General features: G+C 40.6%; 1 protein-coding gene and 1 long non-coding RNA gene across 4 annotated transcripts in view; one reads left to right on the top strand and one right to left on the bottom strand.

The window, feature by feature from the left end:
* LOC311520253 overlaps window positions 1-12,772 on the top strand; it is a 35,987-nt gene extending 23,215 nt beyond the window's left edge. The window contains exons 2-3 of the long non-coding RNA XR_014711533.1: window positions 11,818-12,091; window positions 12,515-12,772. This is a non-coding gene — a long non-coding RNA (uncharacterized lncRNA). The remainder of the gene's footprint in view (window positions 1-11,817; window positions 12,092-12,514) is intronic.
* DLC1 (DLC1 Rho GTPase activating protein) overlaps window positions 1-21,998 on the bottom strand; it is a 349,900-nt gene that overhangs the window by 108,506 nt on the left and 219,396 nt on the right. The window lies entirely within an intron of this gene.

Here is a 21,998-nt window from a genome sequence, read left to right as displayed (position 1 = left end):
TGCAGGAAAGGCAGCAGGAGCATGTATAACTGTATAACTGCCTGCTCTCCTCCCCAAGTTCCATATCCTCCTCACCCAGATGCCCAAGAACGCGAGTGGGGGGAGGATCTGGGCACCCAGCCACTCCACCCTCGGGGATTGCCCAAGCAACAGAAGATTGGAATTCAATAAGTTTTGAAATGTGTTGTGGCCTTGTCCTTCCCTCCTCCCCTCATTCACCATCCCTCCCAGTGCTTCCCTCCCCACTCATCCCTCCTGGGCTACCTTGCGAGTTTTCCCCGTATTTGTATGATGAATTAATAAAGAATGCATGATTTTGAAACAATAATGACTTTATTGTCTCTGAAAGCAGTGATCGAAGGGGAGAGGTCAGTTGGCTTACAGGGAAGTAGAGTCAACCAAGGAGGCAGGTTTTCATCAAGGAGAAACAAACAGAACTGTAGCACCGTAGCCTGGCCAGTCATGAAGCTGGTTTTCAAAACTTCTCTGATGAGCAGGACGCCCAGCTGTGCTCTTCTAATCGCCCTGGTGTCTGGCTGCGTGTAATCAGCTGCCAGGCAATTTGCCTCAACCTCCCACCCTGCCATAAATGTCCCCCCTTACTCTCACAGATATTGTGGAGCACACAGCAAGCAGCAATAACAATGGGAATATTGGTTTCGCTGAGGGCTAACCGAGTAAGTAAACTGCACCAGCGAGCTTTTAAACATCCAAATGCACATTCTATCACCATTCTGCACTTGCTCAGCCTATAGTTGAATAGCTCCTTATTACTGTCCAGAGTGCCTGTGTATGGCTTCACGAGCCATGGCATTAAGGGGTAGGCTGGGTCCTCAAGGATAACTATAGGCATTTCAACATTCCCAATGGTAATTTTCTGGTCTGGGAAGTAAGTTCCTTCCTGCAGCTGTTCAAACAGAGCAGAGTTCCTGAAGATGCAAGCATCATGCACCTTTCCCGGCCATCCCACGTTGATGTTGGTGAAACGTCCCTTGTGATCCACCAGTGCTTGCAGCACCATTGAAAAGTACCCCTTGCAGTTTACATATTGGCTGCCAAAGTGGTCGGGTCCCAAGATAAGGATATGTGTTCCGTCTATTGCCTCACCACAGTTAGGGAACCCCATTGCAGCAAAGCCATCCACTATGACCGGCACGTTTCCCAGAGTCACTACCCTTGATAGCAGCAGCTCACTGATTGCTTTGGTCACTTGGATCACAGAAGCCCCCACAGTAGATTTGCCCACTCCAAATTGATTCCTGACTGACCAGTAGCTGTCTGGCGTTGCAAGCTTCCAGAGGGCTATTGCCACTTTTCAACTGTGAGGGCTGCTCTCATCTTGGTATTCTTGCGCTTCAGGGCAGGGGAAAGCAAGTCACAAAATTCTATGGAAGTGCCCTTACGCATGCGAAAGTTTCACAGCCACTGGGAATCATCCCAGACCTGCAGCACTATGCGGTCCCACCAGTCTGTGCTTGTTTCCTGGGCCCAGAATCGGCATTCCACAGCAGGAACTGCCCCATTACCACCATGATGTCCAAATTGCCAGGGCCCGTGCTTTGAGAGAAGTCTGTGGCTATGTCCTCATCACTATCGTGATCGTGCTGTCTTCGCCTTCTCACGTGCTTTTGCAGGTTCTGCCCATACTGCAGAATAATGCGCAAGGTGTTTACAATGCTCACAACTGCAGCGGTGAGTTAAGCAGGCTCCATGCTTGCCTTGGTATGTCGTCTGCAGGAGAGCAGAGTTGCAGCAGAAGTGGTGGATGATGATGGATGCCAAGAGAACAGTTATTTATACAGAACGACGAGAGGACCTGCGAGGTGGATTCATGGCACCTGGAGAGCAGAGTTGCAGCAGAAGCGGTGGATGATGATGACGGTTAGTAGTCCTACTGCACTGTCTGCTGACAGCAGTATGGGGTCTGCACGGAAAAAAGGCACAAATGATTGTCTGCCGTTGCTTTCATGGAGGGAGGGGCGACTGACGACATGTACCCAAAACCACCTGCGACAATGTTTTTGCCCCTTCAGGCACTGGGAGCTCAACCCAGAATTCCAATGTGCAGCGGAGACCGAGGGAACTGTGGGATAGCTCTGAAAGTTGACACTAGCCACGCTACTGTGGATGCACTCCGCCGACTTAATGTGCTTAGTAGGGACACACACAATCGACTGTATAAAATCGCTTCCTAAAAATCGACTTCTATAAATTTGACCTAATTTCATAGTGTAAACATATCCTTAGAGGGGATATGATAGAGGTATATAAAATCATGAGTGGTGTGGAGAAAGTGAATAAGGAAAAGTTATTTACTTGTTCTCATAATATAAGAACTAGGGGCCACCAAATGAAATTAATAGGTAGCAGGTTTAAAACAAATAAAAGGAAGTTCTTCTTCACTAGTGCACAGTCAACGTGTGGAACTCCTTCCCTGAGGAGGTTGTGAAGGCTAGGACTGTAACAGGGTTTAAAAGAGAACTGGATAAATTCATGGTGGTTAAGTCCATTAATGGCTATTAGCCAGGATGGGTAAGGAATAGTGTCCCTAGCCTCTGTTTGTCAGAGGGTAGAGATGGATGGCAGGAGAGAGATCACTAGATCATTACCTGTTAGGTTCACTCCCTCTGGGGCACCTGGCATTGGCCACTGTCGGTAGACAGGATACTGGGCTGGATGGACCTTTGGTCTGACCCAATATGGCCATTCTTATGTTCTTATGTCCTTTATCCCTAGTCTTCCCATCAGAGTAACAACATCATCATAAACATTGAAAAACGGGGGACACCCAAGAGAGACATCCCCATTGCTGACCAAAGCATCAGCCATCATTATCAATGTAATGCTTGCTCTCCTTTCTCCCCTCCTCCCCCGCAAGCACTGTTTGTTCACATCCCTTTGGGGTTATTTTAAGGCCTCCTTCTGCCTCCTTTAGTCATGTGGAGTAGTAGTCAAAATCAATGGGGCTGTACGCTGAGTAAGGGTAGCAGAAGCAGGCCCTCTGACTGAAAGCCCTATAGGAAGGATACATTGCCTTCATTCATCTATAAAGTGCCATGCACATACAGGACACTGAATATAATTGAGATTTTGAAGAAACATCTGCACCCCCATAGTAATTATGCTACAGTATAGTGTCAGCATGTTATAAAATAAATCATCGGGCTCTAAAATCAAGCTGGTGCTATATAACATATTTCTCTTTGTGTTGTACCAACATCTTTTTTTTCGATGAGGCAGGCTGATCTCATACTACTAGTTCCACTTGTATCTTACCGGCAGCCAACAACAGGGAATCTCCTAGTTGTCATGGCTAGCTGGTTGGGGGAGATGGTTACTGCTGTGCTAACTGAGCTGATAATGATTTTCTTGCTGGAAAAGCACATGCACACTGGTGTGCCTTCCACAGCTGCTGTCTCTGGGCTCATTGTTATAGTGCTTCATTCAGGGGAATGAGCAATTTATAGCCCTTGTTGCAGGGACAGCAACTGGCCGAGAATAGTGATATGAGTTTTAGAAGTGAATGACTGAGGAGATATGATGCAAAACAGTGTCATTAGGGCTAATGATTTGTCACCCTAAATTAAATGATAAACCAGAGTCCGGTTATGTTAAACAAAACAAACAGAAGCAAAAATAATGAATTTATATTTCAACAAAATTGCCGGACATCACAGGCCACTTTTAAAAATCAATATATCCTTTACCTGTGAGATGAATGAAGTGCTTAAACTTAAAATCAGAGCTTAAACCATTTAATAACATTTAGGGATATATTTTCCAATCCTCCCTAGAATTAAGTGGTACAATTCTGAAGAGAAATAATAGCAGAGAGAGAGAGAGAGAGAGAGTTAAGAAACAGAGACAGGGGAAAAATATGTTTTACTCAAGATGTGAAATGAGACAGAGTTGATAAGGCAGATATACGAGATTTATGCCAGATGGCAGAAGTTTTAAGAGCCTTTTCCTCTGCAACAAGAGTGGTGAGACTAGGTGAACTCTCTAAGAGGCCAGTACTAGAATAGAGTGTGAATGGGCAGGGAATGGAGAGAGAGAGAGAGAGAGAGAGAAAGAGATACGCCCAAGATCCATAGGGTAAATCTACAGAGGAACAACAACAACAAAAAGAAGTACCATTTTGAATTGGATTCTCAAGTGAACAGGGATTTAGTGGAAGTTGTTTTAGGGTAGGGTAATATGATCATACTTCTTGGTGGATGTGGAAGGCTGGTAGAATGGTAGACACATTCTGTATGTGTTTGAATCTGGAAAGCTGGGAGTTGAGGAAGACACAGAAGATAAATGAAAGTGAAAGAGCTGGATTAAGATTTCAATCTTGATTTCCTCAAGATTAAGAGGAAGAATAGATTTTGCAATAGGTAGATTTACAGATGGAGGAGGAGGAGAAGAGTTCAGGATGAAGATTATAGAAAGTGGAAGCAAATGGAAGCCTTGAGAGAGAGAAGTCTCTTGGCCAAAAAGAACTTCTGTCTTTAAGATATTTTGTAATGCATGGTGAGAAAGAAAAAAAGTTCCATTTTGGTGAACAGAAAGTTAGATGCTTTGTTTCCTCCAGGGTAATGCGTAACTTTCTCACCTTTACATTTCTTTTTCTGGTCTTATTCTGTTTTTTCTACCACAGGAAGGCTTGATGGAGCATATTCTCAGGTTAGTGCCAGGATTTTAAGCAACGTAATTACCATTAACCAACTGAATATAATTTTCTTCACTTCCTGCCTCAAACCACTGTGCAGTGTTAAATAGCTAAATAGCTTCTGCACTTCACTGGTTGGTGAAGAGATTTATTTATGTGGGACAAATCCTTCTCCCTTACAATGGGCACAGATCACCCTGACTGTTGCCTAACCAGTGTGGTTTCATAGCATAGGGAAAAAGAGGAGACTATTTGGGCTGCCCACACAGGACACACAAACATCTCAAGGCAAGGTGCACAGCTCCCTGCACTTTGCAAGATGGCATGCCTGAACATATCCCTATATAATCGTTTGGGCTGAATTCTGATCCTAGATTCTGTATAATGATCATGTTACTGTTTCACAGAATCTTGCAAAAATCAGCTACTGTACTCACATGGACATGTACAGTAGTTGGTTTTACAGGATGTGAGGTAACACATGTCCACAGATTGAGCTCCTCAGTCATGTGTCTGATCTCGCTGTAGAACAAGAGATGTAAATTAAGCCTCTAGTGGCATTGAGTAGGATATATCCAGGCATTTTAAAGTTAAGACCCAAATGTCTGCTCTTCACTACCCTGAGTGTTTGAGTTCTATACCATATTCCTTTCTCACATGAAATCCTTCTCTAATCATCAGTGGTTAGTGTTGGACTCGAAGAATCAGCTTGGACTCCAAAATCTTTATTAGCCTTTGATCCAAAGTTGATAAAAGGAACAAAAAGAAATATTTTCTTCGCTTTGGGGCCAAATGTATCCAGTGTGATCAGTGAACCTTCCAGTCAACATGCACAAGTTTAAACCATGTGTCACCAAATTGTTTGTACCTTCAATATCAGATGTGATGTCCCACAGTACTTAACAAACCAAAAAATTATGAGACTGCATATAATTCACCAGTTTTTTAATTTTGATTAGAACACACACACATTATCCTATGTCTTTTTGACCACCAAATTAATCCATATATCATTGCTTAAGAGTTGAATAAACATTCTTTGTTTTTGATTTAGTACATTATTGAAGTACAGGCTAAAATTCGGAGAATAGAACTGGGAATACTGTCTGTTAATCCTTCACACACTGACCAATAGGGCTGGGAAGTGTGAGAGGGCAGCTGCTGAGTGACACTGTAATGACTGTAACTAAGGTGTGCCTTAAAATGTCAGCAAGTCCAGCAGGAAGCTGAGTGATGAAATGCAGAACCGCATAAAAAGGTGTTAGCAGATTAGCATTTAAGCCTAATGGGCAGCCTTCTGCCAGGAGGGGAAACATCATAAAAAAGGATGCAGTGAATGTTTTCTGCTTTCTCTGCCCGATGTGTGCAATATATTGACAGTGGAAGATATGCTGGGAACTTTAGGATTAGCACGTTTAAGAATATGTCTTCACTGCAGCTGGGAGCGAACCTCTCAGCCTGGGTAAACAGACTCATGGTAGCGGGGCTCAAGCTAGCATGCTAACAATAATTGCGTGGACACTGCTGATCCAGCAGAAACTTGGTTAGCCATCCACCCTGGTGTCTGTTCTGCAGTAAAAACTTATTGCATCATGAAGTTGGGCAACACCATCATGTCATGCTGGTCCTGAAAGATATTTCAAAGCGCTTTCAATGTCCAGGAAGCCTAGGTTGGGGGATGCAGGAAAGTGCAGTCAATATCAGGATAGGATGAAAACCTTTGATCCTTATAGTTAATCCCTGTAAGAGATGAAGTGTCCTGTTTTATCAGTCCCAAACCTGACTGCAGGTTGAGTTTCACAGGATCAGATATGTGGCCAAAACAACAGAGAGAGACTTGGGGCAGAGTAGAAGCAGGCTAGTGGTTGGTGAGAGGGAATTATTTACATAGTTAGACAAAAGTTGTCTCGTTCCTAAAGTGTTTTTATGAATTAATAAAAGTTCATCATTGGACAATGACAGTCCCAGCACTTATATCATTTTAATCTCATTTTATATCATGGACAAAAACATGGCGGTCAGAATAAACCTTTCTCCACTTTGGTAGCGACTTATAACTGTTCATGAACAAACAGGCTCAGTTTGGCTTCACAAATCACCATATACTATAAACATAAAATCAGGAAAATCAGCACTGATAGCCCATGTTATCTACCACAGCACGAAGATGTTGTCTACCAAGGCTCCCTTTGGGGTGGTGGTGGTAGAGAAAGAGCTAAGAGATTCCTATATTCATAGATTTTAAGGCCAGAAGTGACCATTCTGATCAGCTAGTCTGACAGTCTGACCTCCTGTACAACACAGGTTATATGAACATCAGCCAGTAATTTCTATTTGGTGTATTTAGTTTTGGACCACTTATTCTTCCTACAGCATCTACTTTAGTGTTAGGTAAAACATTAGATAACCAAAATCATAGGTGAGTTTTCTGAGTTGTGACAGCCAGCAAGACTGATCAGATAAAAATACCTGTATCTATATGACATCCTAAGGGATTAATTCAGATGATATCTGGTCAGTGCAGCTGGAGGTGTAATTTCCAGCGAGGGTAGATGGATATCTACTGGTGTTGACAGTGCACTAGCTCAAAGAATAGCAGTGTAGCTGCGGTGGTAAGGCAATGGCCTGGGCGAGCTACTCCAGTATGGACCTAGGATCTCAGACAGGATTGTTCTTGTGCAGCTAGCCCAAACGGCTGACCATGCTGCTGCAGCTGCACTGCTATTTTTAGCATGTTAGCTTGACCAAAGCTAGTGCATGTACATCTAACTGAACTGGAAATTACACCTCCAGTTGCAGTGTAGATGTACCTAAATAGTTTCATCTCATGCCGGCTCGTTGTTTAACATATGGAACTTCCATGTCACAGGCTTAGAACATACTCATTTATCCTAGGTAAAATTGGAGAACATTATACATCATACTGTCTCAGCACAGGAGGATGGACTAGATGGCTGCTTGAGGTCCCTTCTAGTCCTACACTACTACAATTCTGTGAAGTTAGATTTTTGACCCTGGGTTGAGATACATGTGCCAAGCATGTTTCCATGTTGCCCTTTATTCCTGCACTTCCTTCTGCATTCCAGTGCCAATGCTGTCCTTTATATCATTGCTGAAATACACATTCCTTCTGCAAAGAAGTATGTCATATTTGTTTATTAAAGAAGAGCACAAGTAAACCTGCACTGCTTGGTGAGCTTTAGATCACACATTTCTCTATGTATCTACATTGTGTTTACCTACCTACATTGTAAGGCATACTTGACAGGGAGCATGTGTTCCTCTGAGTTCTGTACAGAACTGAACAGTCTTTCAGCATTCACATAACAACCAAAGACAGGGAATGTGGGATATTAGGATTTCTGTTCCAAAGGAGCAAGTTGCCGAGAGTCAAAAAATATTCAAGAATGCTGTACGGCACAGCTGCCTCTTCATAGCTTTAGCACGTTCTTATGTCTGGTACATATGCCATAGATCACCTAGGATTCATATTGAAATACAAAATATTACAGTGCACTTTTTACATAAGAATTAATTGTGAACAATGGGTGTGATTCTGATCTCTCAATATTTTTGCACCGTCTTTCCTGAGTTTTATATGTGCAAGAGGAGAATATAGATTTTAAGGCCTAAACATACTTTCTTTCAAAAACATCTACATGCCTTCATCTTTCATATTTTTTCGTTAACCCTCTTACTAATAGCAACACTCATGCTATTTTATTTCCCGAAGTCCGGCATACAGAGTCCCAGGGAGGCAATGCACTCCAGGACATTGTTTCAGACTAATTTCTAGATTTATTTGGATCTGCTTTCTGTTCCAGGGTCTAACAACAACTGGGACTGCATGGGAATTTTCTGAAACAATCAGTTTCTTCATTTTGAGCAATACTGTTAATTTTCCTCAGGGAGCTCTGAACTGATCTAAAATGTGCCCAACAGTGTGCCTGGGTGCCAAGAGCACAGCAGGGAAGGCTGTGGTGTTCATGGCATCCAAAGTAACAAGTATGACCAGACTTTGTTGAGAAAGCTATGAATGCTGATGTTGCTTTAAACAATTCACACAAGTTGTCAGTGGTTGAGGCAGCTGCCTCTCCCCGATGAAAACTCTCTTTGCGGTGAATGCTGTGTGAGGTGCACAGTCAGCATTTAACTGTTACCTACTATGGTCACAAAAAGGAAAATCTGCACTCCTTTTTTGACACCGAATTAAAGTATAAAGCCAGATAAATTCTGTCTGAATATGAGTGGGCTGTTACAGATTTTATAAATTGTCTTCACTTCACGTCAACAGCCTGTTGCCAGTGAACCCACCTTTCTGAACTGGAAATCGGTGGGGCAGTTAAAATATATGTGTAAAACAGAAGACAAATTCTGCTTCCAGTTCCACCAGCATATATGCAGAGCTACAGCAATGAAGTCACCAAAGAATGTATGTAACTGAGAACATAACTTTGTCCCAAGAGTCAGAACGGATTACTGAACTATAATTAACTAATATTTTTTATTAGTAAAGTCCTAATTCTCTGCTCAGAATGGCATATGCATTTTCTGTCGATTTCAGTGGGAATTGCACATGTGTAACTGAGTGCAGAATTGTCATGACTGTAAGGTAAGTGAGTCCTCCATCTTGGAGGCATCTGGGATTTTAGGCCTGATCCAGAACCCATAAAGTTAATGGAAAGACTCTCATTGATTTCAATGGGCTTTCGATCAGGCCCTGTGAAATGAAAGCCATAGCACTACTGTATGCCTTAGTATAGAGGGCCTAATCCTGCTCCAGTGGGAGTTTTGCCATGAAAGAGCCAGGAATTTCATGGCATGTTATGAGATATACTTTTATAGAAATTAAGCAATGACAGTAAGAAATATTGAAAATTTTCCCACCGGTGGCCCTCATTAAACATAACAAAAGCAAAGGATATTAAATTAGAGTTTAATGACTGAGTTCAGCGCTCCAACTCTAAGTATCAACAGAAACCAATATCTTAAGAATTCTTTTCTAAGCCATTTTAAACACAAGCTTTATAAAGAATTCATGTAGCAAGCCATACACGTACAGAAGCCTTTGGAATGACTAAATTCAATAAACGTCTAGCTCTCTATTTTAGTGCATTTACAAAAGGTACAATTTCTAAAATGAAGAGAATTAAATGTTTGTATGGAAATGTTTTAGTTTGGCTTTAAGGTTATTGAAATTGGTCCCATCTGTTCAGATACAATGTTTAGCCCTTAGCTACACAAACTCTATTCAATTTTTTGATGTTACTAATCATTATTTTGGGAGAACAATGTGGGCTGTTTTCTATTATTCAGTAACACAGAACCAAAATCAAAAGATTTCCTATGAAATGTTAAGAATGGCTGAAGAAATCAACCCTACTAAGGGGATACTAAATTTACAGTATGGTTAAGAAGCTAGTTCTTTCTGTCTCTATTTTACACTAAATTCCCATGATCTGATTATGCAATTTTTGGAATGGCTTCAGACACTGACGGCTATAAAGTATTTGACACATGAAAACAATGTTATGCTACAAACATTTGCGATACGTGGAGAATGGGAGGTCAGCCAACTCCAAGAGGACAGAAGAGAAATGATTATGTATCTTGCAGTGTGTGTGAATCCATTAAAATATAATCCGACTGCAGATAGCTCATATCTTTATAGGAGGAAGATTAAAAACCTGAAAGCATTCTTTCCTGGGAAAACATGAATACATGTAAAAGACTGAACTGACTAAACAAGTCAGTCCCCTCTCTCCCCGTGTAGGCATTTGTTTCTGTGAATACATCTCCGCCCGGGTGTCCATGAAATGGTCATTACACTCCCAGGTTTACAGAATATGTTTTCTGGTTGAGGGATGTAACATTCTTTGCAAAGTGGGAACAAATGGTGTGTATTCATCTGCTTATTACTAACTGAAAGCCTGAAGAGTGTCTGAATGCTACAAATACCAGTGACAATAATTTCAGGAACATATTTATGTGTGTTTAAAGGGAATGCAAGTTGAGACATGCTTAACATGTCTTTTGCTGTGGAGCACTGACAATGGGATGGCAACATGAGGTCGTCCTAGGTTAATGCTATACTTAGAAAATTCTGGGTTTTTTTTCATAGTTCCTTTTTTTCCTTCCTCCCAGAAACTATTTCCTTCCAAGCAGTGTTTAAATTGGTAGAGACTAGCCTGCACATAGTCTGGGCTAGTTATCAGTAGGCCCCACAACTGGAATGAGTGTCTCTAGATTTCCTTATCCACCCTCCCCAGCAGCAACTGCCATCAAAGCAACTGATTCTAGGACAGAGATGAATGGCTTCTCTCAGAATAGAATTCTACAGCAAGGTCATTGGTGTTCAAAACAAGCTGGCCAACAGCAGGAAATTCCCTCTAAGACTGCTAAATCTTGTTTACAAAAGATGTCTCTCTTCAGGGTATACACTAACACAACACTGGGTTAAATATTTCATGTTATTTTGATCATTTTTAAATGGTCTCCTCTCAGAAAGCCGAGGGGGTGAAATCCTTGCCTCACTGAAGTCAATGACAAAATTCCCTCAGATTTCAATGGGGCAGGATTTCATGCATAGTGTCTCACTAGAGAAAAGGGTGAAGAATGTAAACATCTAAAAATGTTGTTGTGAGAATGTGTCTAGCCCCATGCAGTCATGCAAAGGCTTCCCTTTTTGAGTCCATAAACAGGGTTTAGCAAAATCGCACTGGACAATCACTGCACCCACAGAACAGAGCCTTCATTAAACCAGCTTGGCAGAAGACTCCTCATATGGGGCAGGGAGAGGATAGGGCCATAGGACTACCCCCTCCATACCAGCCAATAGTTTATTAGGGACAGCAACAATACCTTGTGACCAACCAACCACAACTCAGCAATACAACTCAAATTTTGGGTTTCAAATAGTAACACACAGAGTAAATGAAATATGTGAAATTTTTGTTGAATACTTTTGAGTAACCAGTCCATTTGAGAAAGTTATGTTCTGCTTATGGAAATTCTGTGGATAGAACTAGAGGCAAAAGTCGCTGAATAAATTACCTGTTACATATTGCCCACTCAGCTTTAATTATTACATAGAAGTTCATTTACAGGGAAATGTAAATGTAGTTACAATGATCTCAACACCTCTTTTCAACGATTTGTCATAGATTGTGATGGGGTACACAAACTGCGTGAGAAGAAGGGGTTAAAGAGCTGCTCTGGGTCTAGGTGACCCAGGCCCACCGGACCTGCAAAGCCTGCACAAGTTGGAGGGAGAGCTTAAAAAGGGAAGCAGCATAGCTCAGTGGCAGGAAGAGAGAAGAAGTGAGCTGACCTGTGCTCTGAACTCCTGGGAAGGAGCACCACAGGAGCTCTTGCTGCCTGAGGCTTGGAAATATTGACCTGAACAAGACTGCAAAAAAGAACTTGGGACTTTTGAAGGTCAGAAACTTTATTTTTGTGTTCAGTTCTTTACCCTTAGGAAAGAGGGGGCACCAATAAGAACTGATCCAGGGAAGCAGCTGCAAAGCACCCCAAGGTGCAGGGGCTTAGCTGCCCTCCACTGGAGTCTGGTGGAGAGGGTGTGTCCCCTACCAACCCTTATAAAGGGGACAATGACAGAAGTCTATCCCTTGGTGTGGAGCCTAGCTGGGGAAGATTCGGAAGGTACAAGGGTCAAGACCCCAAGATCCCAACCCAAAGGGAAAGCTCTGAAGGCCTTGCTGACTTCTGAAGACTTCCACATCATTGGACCTTTTATGTGTACCCCAAAAGGGGTGGTCTTGAATGTGTGACCCGGCTGGAGGGCTGAGCTGCTAAAAGGACAGACCTTTATGTAATCCAGTTTTTCTTTAATTCTTACAGGAAGCTGCACATCATTGGTAAAAGCCCAGCATCTTTCTTGAAATGTGTGAGAAAGGAGAACATCCAGGAGGAAGACAACCTGCCACACCTCAGCTTGACTACTAGGCAGCACTGATGGCAAGTGTTCCACTTCACATACAGTCAGACCTCAGTTATCAAAACCCCATTATGGGAAACTCTAGGTTTTCCAGAAGTCAGAGATATTGTCTGAATTTTGAAACCTGCACCTTCCGGCTTCCCATGGGTTGCTTGAGGAGGAGAAAGGTGAGTGAATCTGCTTGTGCTTGTTCTCTGCAGATGCAGGAAGCTGGCTCACCTGATCAAGTGATAATTTGAAGGTTGTGTGTGTAATGTTGGACCATATACATACACAAAACCACTCATATACATGTAAACACATATATTTCAAGTTATGTAGTGTGCCTATCACATATTTCTTAGTAAATATGCATTAAAAGCTTGATTCTCCACTCCATTGTACTCATTTTACATCTACATAACCCCCTTGATCTCAATGTCACAGACTGGAGAATCAGTCACTTACTATTTAAAAATGCATATCACAATCAAATTAGACTGATGTTCAGAACACCTACAATACTTAAGAGCTTCTCCCCGTCCCCAATCAGCACAAAACAGCCCTCCTCACTTTACCACCCTCTCAGTAAAAGTCTACATCAACAGACCTGGTGGCGTGTCCTGAAGGCCAGCTAACTGGGCTCCACTGGACAAAGGGAGAGCAGTAAGTTCCAGAGTCTGTGATCCTCCTTTGAGAATGGCCAGACATACATATCTGGGGACATCTCAAATTCCTTACCTGATCTTAAATGTTGCGTAAGAGCATGGGAAGCAAAGCAGTCTCTGAGATATACTTTGTTTACATGGACAGGTGATCCTGATCCCTTTTTTTCATTTGTAATAAAAAGAAAATTGTTAGATTACAGTCTATGTCTAATAAAGATGGCATGAAGTTGCCAAAGTTCTATCAGACTGTAGTTACTCTTTGACATTCATTGTGTGTCTGGATATTAATAGCCTACCTTGGCTGATAGCCATGAACTATAATTCAAAATATCTTGCCTGTAATGGCTGGCTAATTATTAGTCTGTCCTAATGATACAAAATCTGATAGCTCCATTATTTAAATTCCAAGAAAGATGCTGGGCTTTTACCAATGATGTACACCTTCCAGTAAGAATTAAAGAAAATCTTGATTACATAAAGGTGCATATATTTAAAGTAACTCATATGGTATCATTGAAAGAAGACTACTGATTGTACTGAACAACATGGATTGATAAGTGTATATTGCAATTATCAGATTAATATAGAGGTGGCCAATTTACATCACCTGAAATTTTGAGAAAGAAACACAGCTTCAACCTGCACTTATGCCCCCGCTTAATTTTATGCACTCGGAGTAGTCCCACTGAAGGCAAAGGAACTATTCACAGTATGTCTAATTGAGTTTACAAGATCAGGGGCTATACTTGCAAATGAAACTAAGCCAGATTCTTTACTCATTCGCATACACAACCAACACTGAATCTGTAAGCATTCAGTGAAGCACAGTTTGACCCACGGCTTGCAAAATCTATTTGGACTTACTTCTCATGCCCCAAATCTTCAATCCAAGCTATATTATTGAGAATGAAATTAATTAAACAATTACACTTCTGAGATCTACAATTTTCCAATACACGTCCTCCATTGTGATTACTATGGGATTAATTGGGAGAAAAAAATTAATTTGACATATCCAGATCCATTCTGATACCTAAGCTTTGTGGCTGGCTAAATTATTAATAGCAGACAATACACTGTATTTGTCCACTTTACTCTTTTTTTGGCAAATTATACATAAATGAATGAAGATTTTTACTTGCAATTGTTCCATGAATAGTTTTACAAACATATCTGAGCATATGGGTTGTTTCCAGACTGTTCACAAAATGTGTTCAGAGTATTTGATATTTGGAATTTGTTATCTAAACTGTGTAATGGAGCACCTAACTCTCATAGTGTATTTTCTGTTTCCAGATTGGGTGACTCCACCTTTATTAACAAGAATGCCTGAAGAAATCATTGAGTCATTAAATCAGGGGGATGGTAGTGAGCACTCTGGGGAGTGATAAAGATAGGGGGAAACAAACAGGCTTGGGACATTACAAATCCTCTCCTGTCCTTTTTTGAAAAAGAAAGAGCATATATATTTGGCTTCAAATTTAAACCCTAGATTTGAAATTAGCTGGGGTCCTTCCTGAGGAAAGAGAAAGATTTAAGACAAGTTTATTGTTGCCTATCAGACTTTAAATTCAATTTTCTCATCCTATTACATTCTCCTAAGTAAATGTGTGCGCGTGTGTACGTGCAGTCCTTATGAAGGCTGGGTCACTCAGAAACATGTCTAGCTCATTTAACAAGCTTGGCCATCAGGGCTTGAGCCAGTGTGACTCAAGAATCTTCTATGTATTCCTCCATCCTACACATACTATTTTATATATCTTCCAAGGGGCATGGATTGAATCTACTGGACTCTATTCTATGTCACACTGTTATCAGCCACTCACCACACTCAGTAATCAGATGTATGTGCACAGTGCTACATACTCAGTGTGCAGCCTTTTACAATCCCTTTTGATTAACTGTCTCAGTTCCAGGGTCTAGATAGAAGCAGGATTTGGGGAACTACTGTATTAACTATCTCATACAACATTTCACCTTTATTGAATTAACTTTCAATAAAGTGTCTCACTTTTTCTGTCATCTTTCATCATGATCACTGCCAGCCACACACAGTAGGCCGTCACTGCTGGTGGGTAACCATGGCTGCAGGAGCATATGCATGGGTTTGTGTAGGGTGTAGAGATCATTCTATAGAACAGTTGCCCTTAACTGCTAGGGTCCCCCTGCTTCATTGTCTGATCACACGGTATACATCATACTTCAAGTTTAGGTGCTGGAACATAGGTGAAATGTCTCCAGGCAACACACTGCTAACTGAGCATCTCTCCCTCCTACCACTCTATTTCCCATCTTCTTCTTACTGCTGCTCATGCTGATTGGTTGTACTCATTTATTTTGTCTCAGAAAACCAGTTTTATGACACTCTCCTAATCTCACTGTCCCCTCGACCCCTTACTCCCAAACATACAGATATTCAAGTATGAATATATTAATTTGCACACAAATACATATGTTCATGCGTGAATACTCATATTCCGATGAGACACCTCCAAAACATTTATGCAAACAAAGAAACGGTTGCACAAATATTTGTGGGAAAATGTACAAAAAGAAGTAAGAGTGTTGCTGGATAGCTGCTATTCAAATCTGGTAAAAATGTTTCTCCATACTTTTTCTCATTATTTGCCAAGCCCTAGAAAAACCCTAAACTTTGTGAAAGATGCCTATCAAAACATCGTATGTTTTGAAAACATTGAGGTAACTAAACCAGTTATATTGACTCCACACAAATGATGAAATCCTGTCCCTATTAAAATCAATGGGAGTTTTGCCCAAAATGTACTGGTTAGATTTCAAAATTTGGAAACTAACTAAAGATGATCTTGCAAAATGGTGATTATATGTATGGGCTCTGGAAAAACACAAGTTAAACCTCAATAGCTTTCTTCATGACTTGTCACTCCTTTTTAAAAGTTCAAGTATGAATTTTTTTTAATAATGATGGATCTAGTCTTTAACATTCAGATCTGGATCTCAGTTTTAAACACCCTAAATTTTGGTGATATTTGGTTAAAGGGTTTTAGCTCAAGCCCAGCTCTAACTGGAAGTTTTACTCACTGCCAGTACAAGGCAGGTGATGAGCATCTTATCCACAAGCCCCGTATTAAACTACGAGACAAATCATGCCAATCAAACTAGTAAATAACTTGAGGTCACAATGCTTTTATGCCTTAGATAAAGATGGGTTGAAATACTGAAGTCAGCATATCATAGAAAAAACGTAATTGCTAGAAGCTTTGATGTTGCCAAACAACAAACTAAATAACACATTGGATATAAAGAAAACAGATGTACAGACACTATTGAGGAGGCAAAGCACCTTTGATCTCATCTGTTGCTGCTGCTCACTCATGAAGGACAGTGGCAACTTTGTTGTTCCTGTTAATGAGGCTTTTCTAGTTTAGGTTCACTGATTTCACGCATACAGACCAGGAGGCAAATTTCATTACTTTCTAAGAAATCACTTTGATGTCTTGTAAATATTGAGTAATAACACATTTATTTCACTCACTGCCAGTACAAAGTGATTATAAGATATCTTCATAAATACTTGGTATGATCACTGCTGGTATTTAAAGAATGTGGATGAGGAGAGGGAGTAGACTGTAATAAAGCACTCTTAGAAGTGTTCATAATGTTATACCTACAATGAGCTACTTTCAGATTACTGAAAAATAACCAACAAAGCTAATGGAAGAAAGCAAGCACTCAAAGTAGAAACTTTTGCAATAAATTAGGTATAACTCTATTGAAGTCAGTAGAATTACTGGTACAATTAAAAATGGTGTAAATGAGAGCAGAGACTGGCTTAATAAAACTAATGATATCCTTCCTGCTCACATGAAGTGATAGGATCATATTAAATAGTGCCTATTGCTCCAATGAAGCTCATCGTGTTACACCAGGGTTGGATTTGGCCTGCCTCATTTTGCAATCTGAAAATTGCTGTTTGTACAACACATACAATCTTCTAGGAAAAGTTGCTGTGTAGGTGTCAAATGTTTTCTGAGGATTTTCAGAAAGCCTGCTTTCCAGAGAGCTATGAATGTTTGGTGAATAGATTCTGAAATGAGGAAAAAAGAAGCAAGTCATACTACTATGTGGACTGATGTAAGGAATCTGTGACTGGGCAGACTAAAGGCAGGAAAAACTAGATTAATTTCTATTGCTATTTGTCTAGTTTAATGGCCTCTGTCTAAACACTGAATTATTTAGATTCTTAGTTTCATAGCTATTTTTCAAGTGTTTCTTCCCTTACTAATTGATGTCATCTTGTACCATTTTTATTGAAATGTCTCAAAGTCTTGTGTGTGTAATTTTGAGCTTTTATCTTAAATTCTACCTTAGTACACTTTACAATGCCCGTCTGTTTAATGCATGAGTCTGAGTTGCGTTCTGATGACTTCTTCCCTTTTTTAAACTGTGTGTTGTTTCAGTTTGCTATAGTATGTCGCAGGAATACTGTAATATCTAAAGTGCTCCTCCAACTGTAACTGCAAACATCCAAAGAAGTTATATTAAGTCTAAGAAGGGATGCAAACAGATCTTCATCCTCCTTGAAGTGATTATGGAGCCATGGTAATGACAAGCTGTAACTAGATTTCCATTACAACTGATTTTGAACGTCCTTTAATTTTTTCTGAGACTACTTTCCTCCAGTAATTTCTCATCCACATTCTTTTCACAGTGTGTACATTCAATTATGTTTCTTAGGGTGCTCTGTGGGTCCAGACAGTATCCTCACCTTTAGTCCTTAGTGCAAGTGTATCAAAAACTCACAGTATCACTGGCTACACATCACCAAGGGGAGAAGGATAGGATGGGACTGTAGCCCTACCACCCACCAACTGAGGGGGACCCTGACTGGCGCTGACGGGTATGCACAATTCACACTTTTAAAGGGTGTAGCAGTTGCCCCTCTCTTAGAACACACAGAGACATTTTGCCCGCCTGTGTTCTCCTTACGCAGAATGCCTTCAGCCATTTCTGCTGATGCAGAACCCATCCTCACCTTGGACCAACAAAGCAGTGACTTCTAAAGCTCCAGAGCCTGATTCTTAGGCCAGATCCACACCTAAAACTTAGGATGACCTAGCTACATTGCTCAGGAGTGTGAAAAATTCACATCCCTGGGAGAAATCATTAAGCTGACCTGAGCTGCTGTATAGACACCCCTGGGGCAGTGGGATTTCTAGGTGATAGTAAACCCCTGTCTGTGCTGTAGGAAGTGTCTACACACACTACAGCGGTGTAGCTGCTGTAGCGCTTGTAGTGTAGACATAGCCTTATTTATACTAAGATCCCTTTACACTGAAAGTAAGAGGGCTTAAAAGAGGTGTAAATTACCAGGCAGCATAAAAGGCCCTTAGTGTAAGTAAAAATCTGACTTTTAATCTTTAGCTGCAAAAATTTATGAAGGGTTAATTGTAGGTTACCATATATGCTCCTTCAAATGGATCAGTAATTACCATTAATTTCAATGGTGTTGATATCATACATGCCTGGTGAGAGAAAGACATTCTCTTAGCCCCCTTACAGTTTAAGTGCCTCAGGGCAGGTATTGTCTTCGTACAGCATGTAGCACAATGGGGTCCTGACCCTCCTTGGAGCCTCTGGGTGCTACAGTATTAGAATTCTGATCTCACATACACAAGTGTAAATCTGGAGTAACTCCATTCAAGTTAATGAAATTATGCTGGTGAAAAATCAGGTTCAGGCTTTCAGTATATGTGCTGAATAGACAAAAGAACTGCTGTCAGAATGAGCAGTTAGTACGGAAGACAGGCAAAGAAATAGTTTGGGTGGGAGTTCTGTGCAGCTCTATGTGACAATGTAACATCACAGCATAAAATTTAATGTGCCTCTTAGGTTTCAGGAAAACTCACTTTTAATTGAAAGTGATTGTCTTACTTGTGAGAAAACTATTTTAAGCCTATTTCCTGCTTTTATAAACATCCTGATTCACTAATTCTAGGCACTAATTATCCTTTCTCCATTCAGCACAGTTCTGGCACCTCACCAGTTTCCTGCAGTCCATCCTAATTAGGTACTCTACTGTAACTATTTTGACTATTAAGCCCATAAATTTACTTAAAATTGAAAACTGACTAAGACAAGACAGAAAGGGAATCTTTTCTGGAGAGATGTTGGTTCAAATATCTTGGAATACTTGTACTGATCAGGAGCAATGGTTTCACAATGTCAAAACAAACTCTTAATTCACTATTTTCTGTGAAGTGGCAAAATTTCTTCAGACAAATGGGTGGGTCCTCCCCAGCAGTCAGTGAGGCAGGTGCTAGCCTTCTCAATGTAGAAATTTTACTTCCATTTCCTCTTCTTCTCAGTGAACAATCAGGCTTCAAAATTGTTCTCCTGTATTGTTGGAAACAGTTGTAGGTGGTGCCTTTCTGATGAGCTCCAGATACCCACTACATGGCCACAGTGCAACAGTTAGCCACCAGAAATCGCAAAAAAGCTTCCTACTTGCAATGAAACCATTTAAAAAAATCACTGACAGCTACAAGACTGGAAGTATGGTGCACTCTGCTTGACGTACTTGACAAGGATTTCAAATTGCACATCAACAGTGCCAAACGCCTTACTGCAGGTGTGGAGAAGGATTGGTTGACCTGGAGATGTTTAAACTGCCTTCAAGCAGCTGTCCAGTCAAAAGTTAATATGCGGAAGTGGAGCTATTCCAATGACCTGACACATATGACTACAGTGAAACACAAACCATGGAACATCTGTTGGTCTGCCAGCTCCTGGAGGAACTGTGCACCATAGAAGATCTCGCCAGGGCTACGGACAGAGCCATATCATGTGCCCAACACTGGAAAAAGCTATGATTGTGGTGGAAGAATATGAAAAGAAGCTAAAGCACCATCTTTCTTGCAGGCTCAGTAGAAAATAAAGGTCTTTTTTCACATGCACATTGAGAAACTGCACATGGAAATGAGCAATTTGTATTTGTAAATGTGGGGTCTGTGTGATTTCTCAGGGCCTTGTCTGAGACCGTGGAATGAACTCACACAGGATCAAAGGATCACCCAAAACCTCACCACCTTCTGTACCAAGTGCAAGGCACGTATTTTGAGCTTACATTTGCAAATATGTAGCAGCGTGTACATGTAACTGACATATCCAATGGTGAACAAGTTGATTTGCTATTCCTGTTACATTTTATTGTCCCGTTAGAATGCACAATATGACAATACTATTTTTAAATTGCTGTCTGGTCTGAGTATTATACATAAAAGTCACACATTGCTACCTTTTTAATTTAGCTAATTTATTTTGTTTAAATACATTTGAGGTAGATTTGCCAGAAAATATTAATCTGACCATATAGCTACAGCATACTGTGTAATGTAAAAGGAATTCCTCTTATTCCCTAAAAGCATAACATTTTACCCATTACTATGCAATTTTAATAAGCAAACAAAGCTTTATAGTGTATTATTGCTAGTATGTGTACAGCAGTACCACAGAGAGGACATAATCACACCCTATTGTGCTAGGCACTGCACAAACACATAGTGGGAGTCAGTCCTTGTGTTGAAGAATTTTACAGCCCAATTTGTTCATAAATATTGTGAACTGGCTCCTGGCTTACAACTGGAAATTGTTACATCTGAAAGAGATGAAAATGGAGATGGTGTGATGCAATTAGAGCAAAGAGAGTATCAGATCGAATGATCTTAATGAAAGGGGCAGGGAAAAGTTATTTCCCTGTGGAGAATTTCCCCAGATGGTGGATAGTGAAACCTTGTGCTTGAAATCACATTTTACTGTGGTAGCACCAAAGAAATGGAACCAGATGTGCTCATCACCAACCAGCAGGCCACCGTGGTAAGCTAATTTGGCCAAATAGCCCAAATATACATAGAGCCATAATGACCTTTAATTCCGAACAGCTTCAGAAGCTCTTACAAAAAACAATGGTGGGTGCAAAGATCAGGAATTACAGGTTTCAACTTTCAGATGAGCTCTCTGAGGACTCTAACCTTAGTGACTTAATGTAAGATGGCCTATGAGCAAGATGAGAATTATAAATACTACTAACTAAGATATGGAAGATTAAGTTGGACTATGTCAAATGAGAAGTAAAAAGTTTGTTGTCAATCTTTTCTGCTTTTCAGGCAAAAAATGAAAAATGAAATAATTTCTTCACATGCACTTAGGTACATAATATACTCACTCTTTCAGATGCACAAAAAATCCCTCCCCATAACTTCAAAGAGAAAAGATCCCGTAAGACGATCAAGCTATTTTTTTCCAATTAGAACTCTCTTTCTGCCAATATCCTTCAAAGCTTGTTACTTAAACTAATCCATTTTTGCTAATGACTGATTTCTCTCTTCCATAATCCATCTGAGACCATAAAAACATCTTCTCTCTAGTATGTTAGTCAAGTCAGATGACAAGAACGTGCCAATTCTGCTTTAAGTTGCACCAGTGTAAATTGAAGTAAATCCACTGACTGTACTGGAGTAACTCCAGTTTGCATGTGTGTCAAGGTCTAAACCAATGCCCACTGAAGTTAATAGGATGGGAATCTTTGATATTAGTGGCCAACTGCGTCAGACTCTGAATAAGATCAGACTGACTATTTTATCTTCCTCATGTTATAAAAATGAAAGGAAAAATAATGAGTGCAGATCAACACGAACTACACTATTAACTGGTTAGCAGAAGCATGACTACTTATGACGTTCATATATTCTAAGCTTTAATT

The sequence above is a fragment of the Lepidochelys olivacea genome, assembly GCF_965140295.1.
Source record: "Lepidochelys olivacea isolate rLepOli2 genome assembly, chromosome: 4".
Lineage (NCBI taxonomy): Eukaryota > Metazoa > Chordata > Testudines > Cheloniidae > Lepidochelys > Lepidochelys olivacea.
This window is presented reverse-complemented; position numbering and strand designations above follow the sequence as displayed.